The sequence below is a fragment of the Haliaeetus leucocephalus genome, unplaced genomic scaffold (genome assembly GCF_000737465.1).
Source record: "Haliaeetus leucocephalus isolate CR32 unplaced genomic scaffold, Haliaeetus_leucocephalus-4.0 Scaffold556, whole genome shotgun sequence".
NCBI classification, from domain to species: domain Eukaryota; kingdom Metazoa; phylum Chordata; class Aves; order Accipitriformes; family Accipitridae; genus Haliaeetus; species Haliaeetus leucocephalus.
In genome coordinates, this window is record NW_010972992.1 from 2,180,089 (window position 1) to 2,187,908 (window position 7,820).

Below are 7,820 nucleotides of genomic sequence, written 5' to 3' on the forward strand. Positions count from 1 at the left end.
CTTTTGGGGGAGGCAGGATACATCCGAGTTGAGCAGAATGCTTCCAAATTGAGTCCAGTAACCATCAAGTCACGTGTAGATGAGTTAAAGGGTGGAAATGCTTGAACAAAAGGCTGAAGAAACGCATCATCTGTGATTCACTTTCACACAGTAACAATGCAGCTAGTCCATGTTCTGTGTCATTAACAAGCAGGACGCATCATTAATGGGCACAGAGCACCATTCTCCCCGAGCTCTCTTGATGCTCTTGTTATTGAAGTAGATCCAGAGGCAGAGTTGATGTCATTTTTGTACATGGATCAACACTGCTCACAGCAAATGAAACAGAACAGAAAGATTCCCACACATTTTAAGTTTTTTAAACAAATGCTAATTGTTTCAAAAGCCTTTTAAAAATTAAATTAAGCACCTTGTTAATCCTGTCATGGTTAAAGTATATGCCTCCCAGTTGCCACTTTCTGCAACAGTACTAGAAAAAGTCACTGAATCTTTCCGACATTTTCACAAACTTCTAGCACAACCTGTACAATCCAGGTAACACTCTAGCAGGCACTGTTCTATCACCTTGCTTTTTTTAAGCCTACTTTGAAGCAGAAAGATCTGCTGAGAACTGGTCCTAGACTAGGTGACAGACAGGGATTATAAAACACCATACACATTACTTACTTTGGCATCAAAATCAAATCCCACCCTCCTAAACAACTCCTCCTTAATCAGCAGGCATGGGCATCTCTAGGTCACTAACTATGGTCATTCACCTCTAACCCCAAACCAAGGCATTTTAATAATATACTTGATATTCAATAATCTACCAGTGTGTCCAAGCTAACGCCATACTAAAATGATCTTAGTTTTCCCCCCTATTCTAAAAGTACAATAAAATGGAGGCAAGTTCCTTCACTTCAGATGCAAGAATGGGAGGTACATGCATAGGAACTCAAGAAAAATGTGACCAGGAAAATAACAGCACATGAAAGCAGCTGGAGACCACTCCTACAAAACAAAACTGGAGACAGTAAAACACAGAAAATACCCTATAGAAGCCAGGCGTATGGTGGGGCAGAGCAGAACAGAGTTTTAAAACTGGTTTAAAAGCATAGCCACACACTATACGATTTCCCTGTGCCTTGTTTACTAAGCAAAATCAGTGCTGTCCCATTTATTGCCTTTCATTACCATTTATTACTTATCAGTTCAGGGTTCTGGGAACAAGATAAGTTTTAGTTCGGAGAGGTCACAAGGCTGCAGAAGAACTTCAGTTAGACTAAACAGCACACAGATACATACTGTTAAGTTTTTAAACTTTGTGTTTTAAAAAAACAAACTGGAAAAAATCTCATCCTTTCTTGTACAAACAAAAAGGCTTGTCTTAAACATTAAGATGGAGACTTAAACCATAAAGAACAACATCCCGTGAATATTTCTAGCAAACTAAAAAAAAATAAATTTAGTCACAGAAAAGAATACACAGGAAGCCAACATAAGACCTGGCAGAGCATCACCACAAAACCTTAACCACAAAAAAGCAGCTGTTGAGCTGTACGTGGGTTCAGTGCTTTCTTTAGCTACAAGCCCAGTACTCAAACTGCATTACTGCAACGAAAGCCTATGATTACAGATGACAAAGAGGTAGAAGTAACTTTTTTCTGTGTTTGTTTTCACCTCAGCCCTAAGTTGCAAGGGTCTTCAGAGATTATTTGGGTTTAAGATCAGAGGTATTTGGGCGGTTTTGCTCCCAGACCTACTCTACGCTTAAGCCGTGCTCTGAAAGTCTGGTTTTTTGCCTTCAGAAAGGCTGAAGCTTCCCACCATGAGTCACGGGAGGAATCAAAAGGTAAATTCAAAATATACACAGAAAGTCCTGTGGTTCTCTTGCAACAGAGGAAGCTATTCTTTGAAGAATACAGCACAGATCCTGGCCCAAGTTTCTATGAAACTCTAACCACAACACGAGGTGGTGATTTTTCTCTCCACCACATCCAATCTAGTTCATCTACAAATTCATTATTTTAATTAGAATTCAGAGTTAATAGTTAGCCAAAGATAAAGTTCAGAATAAATAGCTGACTTGCACAGCTAAGACAGCTAGTTCAAATCAGTCATATCTTAGCCCTCCCTGGTTGCTCCCACTACAAGCCAGTTCAAGTAAGGCACACACACACAGATTTATCTACTTCAATAGTTAACAAAATACAGCCCCAGTTCCACTGTGGAGCACTGTTAGAAAACAGGATCAAAGGGAAACATCCTCCTCTCCTTCCAAAACTTCTCCTACGTTACTACAACCCAGAAGTCCCAGTTTCTAGCTATACCATGGAAAAAAAAAATTAAATCTGAGATTTGTTAGCGTGCTCCAGATATTCATGGATATTGTAAATGCATGTCTTTGCAGCAGCATTTTAGAAGCAAAGATGGCATCATTTAAGGAAAAAATGTCTGACACCCAAACAAACATTATTCTTACAGTGCTTAATTTCCACAGCTCCAAGCAGTACAGCTTTCCAACCAACAGTTACAAGGGATGCATATTTTTGTTATATGGCCAAGTTTTTTCATATTAGACAATTTTAACTGTTCTTCACAAAGAAAACTCACGTCCTCTCAGTGGAAGTAAAAAAGTCGTTTGAAGACTGAGTCTCAGGTTTCACCAGAGTGAGCATTTAACATCAAACTTCACATCTTCTAAGGGGTATCCAAAAATCTCCAATACCAGGCTGCATGGCTGCTTTGGAAGCAGTAAGGAACACTAGATTTCAGTGAAAAGCCACATTGAAACATAACTACCCCTTTAAAACATAAAAAGAAAAGCAGAAATACCAGAATTAAATATATATATATATATGGCTTTACACAGAGACTGCATTATTACCAGTTCTGTAACCAATTGAAACATGGACAGAAGTCTAGCATGCTGGTAACATTCTTCTATAAGGATAAAAAAATTATTTGTTTTTTATTGGGTCTATGCGTAACATTTGCATCTTGTTACCACTGATATTTTAGCTTTAAAAGTTTTCAGACATTCCTCCAGGGCTTATCTTAAGCACATTTTTATTAAGTTCCCTTCTTTAAAAAAACGAGATCCAGTTAGTTTTGACGCGCATTGCCTTTGACAATGATAATCTTTGTCCTTTCCAGCTGCAGCAAATTTAAGATAATCTCTTTTTCAAGTGGACTTTATTAATCTTCCAAATGAAATACCATCCTGAGGTAAAACAATTATTTCCAGTTCAACTCTTAGTAACAGTTAAGTCTCTGCTGGAAAAGACGACTAACATCTGGCAGACTCAATATCTGCACCAATTAAGAACAATTTTGAAACCATAATATACAAATCTATTCAAGTGTTCAGACTAAAGCTCTCCACAGACAGATCAGCAGCCTTCTTGCAGCTAAAAGAAAAAAAAAAAAAAGAGAGAACAGGGAATGACAGCAGAAGGTTTTCACCAAGTCAGCAATCTCTTGCTGGCCACACGCAGCATTATTTTAACTGTCATAACACACAGCGATGCGCTTAGATCTTCAAGGGAGATCTCTGTGCAAGTCTGGAATCTGAAAGGTGAGACACCTTGCCTGAAGGAGCCGCCTCTCGCCAAGTCTCTGCGCTGTCCTCAGCATCACTGCCTGACATATTCCATATGCATGCATTTTGACATCCTGCCTTAGCCAGAAGACAAACCGTCAGCGCTCCAGCCTCGACTGGCAATGTAACTTGACTGGGGGGGAAGTGCACATTTGTTCTCCCCTTCCCATAAACAAGTAGATTTAAATACCTGGGTGCATGCTTACAAAGAGAAACACAGGGCATCACCTTTCATTCGAGATGCTGAGGGGCCCCATTCAGCTCACCTGCCTGAAGCCTAAACGAAGGACCCCAAAACACACACGTAACCAGGGACAGGCAGTTACATAACAACGGACCATGTTGGTTCACATCCCCAACCACTCTTCAGAAAGCGGATTTTTCTTCTAAATAACCTAAACAGATCACAGTAACACAAAGTCCCTTGCAGGGCAGCGGCACAGTCACACATCTGCAATTAAACCTGCTTATCCCCCCCCCGCCCCGTGAAGCTGGTTACCCACAGACAGAGGGATAGATAGATCCAAGATTCAAACACTGCTCATTTAAAAACCCACAACTGTTTAATCTTACCTCAAAGGAGGTGAAGCAGTATGGCTGATTTTGTTTTTCTGTCTAGAAAAAAAACACACTTCACCTGTGTGTTTCAGCTTACAAAATCCGACACTTACCTCCATTTTCAGATAACTGACCCTGAAAGTATTTTTTTATTAAGCTAGTTTGACTGCAAAGTGGACGATTTTACCTTTTCTTGTTAAAAGGGTAGTATCAGATAAAAAGTTACAAAAGATTTGAGCCAAAAGCTCTTCTAAATGCTAGCACAGTTTGGAAAAAAAAAAAAATGAACTTTAAGTTCATTTTTCGTATAAATCTCCTCCAATCACTAACTCCCACAGCTGAAGTCATAATCCACAGTGTAAAATCATGATCATTACTAAAAAAGATGAAGACAACATGTTAGAGTAGAAAAAGATTCAAATTTATATACCATTTGTGTATAACATCATCTGGGGGAAAAAAAAAGCAATTTTGGTCTGAAATATCTGCTGGGCTCCTTAGGGGGGAACATTTTCCCATTTGTACTTCAGATACAAACAAAAGCCTGGGTAAAATATGATCTAGGTGCTCTACTGACTACACACTCTAATACTTTCTAGACCTCAGAACTCCAGTTTCTTGTGTTAGGATGTCCAAGAAGAATGATTTTGGGGAATGGAACAAAGGAGTTGAACATATTTTCCTAAAATTAAGCCATTGGTAATCCCCAAAATTGCACAGGCAGATTTCATTGGAAAGAGCATCTTAGATGATCTTCCACTATTAAGAGTCACAGTAAAGCTATCTTTAGAAGAAAGAAAACAAAAGGGGTTATTTCACCCCTGAATTCCACCATTGCATTTTTCAATTCACAAGCATGACATCCATGAGTTTGTGTCTTCAACAACAACAGACACATCACATATTAGCTGTATGTCTTTGAAACTAACTATTTACTTGAGCAGTACTCACTGACTTCGCAATGTAATCATCTACCTCCTGTCTTCCTGGTAGCCAAATATTTCAAAGAAGAAACATTTGCTCGCTGTGACCTCCTTAATCAAGTGGTCATCCTAGAAAGGAAAACAAGCCTCTGTTCTTTTAGAAAATAAATGTAATGTATCACTATCTGCTTAAGCATTCTTGCATATCGAGTTGGTGGCTTAACCAGTCAGGTTACAAGGCCCGAATGGCTTCAAAAAGGCTGCTGTGTTCTGCTGGTTCTTGAGTTCAGCAAAATGGTTATTTTCTTGGTGTGAAACAACAACAACAACAGTGTATAAAAAACATTGAGGTGCATCTTGCAAACACGTTGTTTCCAACACAAAGATACCTGCAACCTGGAGCAGTGCCATTTCAAAGGACCACCTGCCTGCTAGGGGAAGGGGGTGCTCATCGGTCTGTTTACAAACACGCGCACATCTTTGCAAGATCACAAGTCTGCTTTAGAAACTTGGGCACACACCTGACTTTCTGCAGGCCCCAACAGCACCGTCAGGAGATGGGCACAAGGCTTATTTTCCACTTGGAGCTCATTTCCCTAAACAAAACCCAATCATCAAAGGGTTCACAGCAAGATAAGGTAAACCCAAAGTGCATATTTATATACACGTATGTACACGCAAACATGCCATGACAGAGAATCCCTTCCCTGCAAAAACAAACAAGAAAACATTGGTACCAATCTTTACAGGATTGCTGACAAACACTGCAACACCCCATTAGCTCATGATAATGAAATCGAATTGACTAATCTACTCTGACTGCAAGAATTAAATTTCCAACAGCACAGTATTACTCTGTAAGCATGCAAAAGTGTGCTCAAGGCCACAAATGAAAAAGCCAATCTACCCCAAAAGAACTTAACGTGTGATGTCCATCTGATGACTGAAGGTCACAGAAGAGTGGAATAATCATTCCAATTACATAGTAATGAACGTACCATAAAAGACACACTGCAGATATAATACCAGTGTGATACATGTTGATATGTATTAATCAAATTTTATTTTCAAGCATCAGGAGAAAAACCTGTTTCAAGAGCAGGAAGGGTGGCGAGAATAAGATTTGTGATTGCCTACAAAGAGGTCCCCTTCGCTCCAGTGAATTTATTTGGTTTTTGCAATCCCCGTGAGTGTGCAAGCAGTCACACCTGAATACACAGACTCTGGGGTGACAATTTGCTGTACACAAGCAAGTGAAAGCAGAACAGACAGAATCAACTATGTATCAGTAGAAAGACTGAACTTAAATGGCCCACAAGTCTCCTCTCCCCTAAGAAGAAAAAATAAATCACATATCCATGGAAAAGAAGAAGTACCCGCAACTTTTGGTCACATAACCCACGCCCAACACATATCTTCCTTAACCAAGCCACTGTCAAGCGCAACTTCCTCTGAAGCACCACTACTCCCATCTCCTTGGTACCAGCCTCAAAAACAAAAACAACCCCGTGCCATGATGGCATCTACTATTCTAGACCGAAAAAGAGGCCAACTTTTTTTTCCATCCAGATTCAGTAGGCGCTGCAGCCATAGAATACAGAGCAATCAAGGCACACAAGCTTCAAGAAGATGCACTGAAAGTAGACAGCACTTTAGTTAACGAATAGGCCAGAGATTACTACTTGAACAGATATGCCTGCCTATAAAATCTCTCTAAACCGAGTTAATTCACAAGAGGTCTGTTACAAAAGCTGATGACTAGAGGTATGCAAAGAGCACACTGCAGTCCTGTTACCCTGGACAGAAGAAATTCAGCTACGCTTCACAGGCCACAGAGCCGAGAAATGCCGGCTGCCTCCAAAAGAAAGAAAAAAAAAAAGGATTAAATTTGTTCTGCAGAAAAAAATACAAGGCTGGGAAAGGAGGAAACGCATTTTAAGCCTAAAGATGACAAAACTCCAAAACGGGAGTGCCCATGCCAGCCCCAAAGGACAGGCAGCTCGTCAGACAATGCAGGAATTTCCCTGCAGAATCCCAACTACCTTTTCTTTTTTTTTTTTCTCCTCTGGCCTCCATCTCTGCCACAGCTACGTTTAGCAGGCAAATACAGCAAACCAAGGGGAACGCTATCCATCACCAGGGTTCTCCCGTTTAAACACCGTTTAAAAACCCAGGGCTTCCCAACAGGCTAAGAGAAACCTCCAGATTACCAGGGTTTACAAAGGCTGTCGTTAGGGCTTTTGTTTTGACTAATTCAGAGAAACATCTTGGAGTGCAAACCTTCCCCTGCAGTATTTGCAACCCAAATATTGCAGCACTGAGCTAATTTCGGAGAGCTGGCACACGAAATCGACTACTGGAGTGATCAGTCCAGAAAATGAAGGCAAGCTAAATTTAGGAGTAACTATGCAATGCAATATTAATAACAGATTATTTCCCTTCTCCAAAAAGGATTTTTTTTTTTTTTTTTTTTAAGTCAAACGGACAATGCCCCTTTTAAGATCGAGGCTCTCCAGCCTCCCAGGGAAGGACCCTACAATTTTCTGCACGCCAAGCTGAGGTGCAACCCCCCCTGAGGAAGAGCCTCCCCAAACCCACAGGAGCATCCTCCCCAGGGAGGGAGCCTTGGGGTGGGGGGAGGCCTGTCCCCATGTCCCCAAGGGTCTCCCCACACTCCCCAAATGCTTCCTCCGCCCCAAGGAAGGACTCGCCCGTTTCCCCGCACTGCAGGAGCAGGCGGCCCGCATCCCTCCCCC

At 40.9% G+C, this 7,820-nt stretch overlaps 1 protein-coding gene across 1 annotated transcript in view; it reads right to left on the reverse strand.

The window, feature by feature from the left end:
- IFFO2 (intermediate filament family orphan 2) overlaps positions 1–7,820 on the reverse strand; it is a 37,191-nt gene that overhangs the window by 28,751 nt on the left and 620 nt on the right. The window lies entirely within an intron of this gene.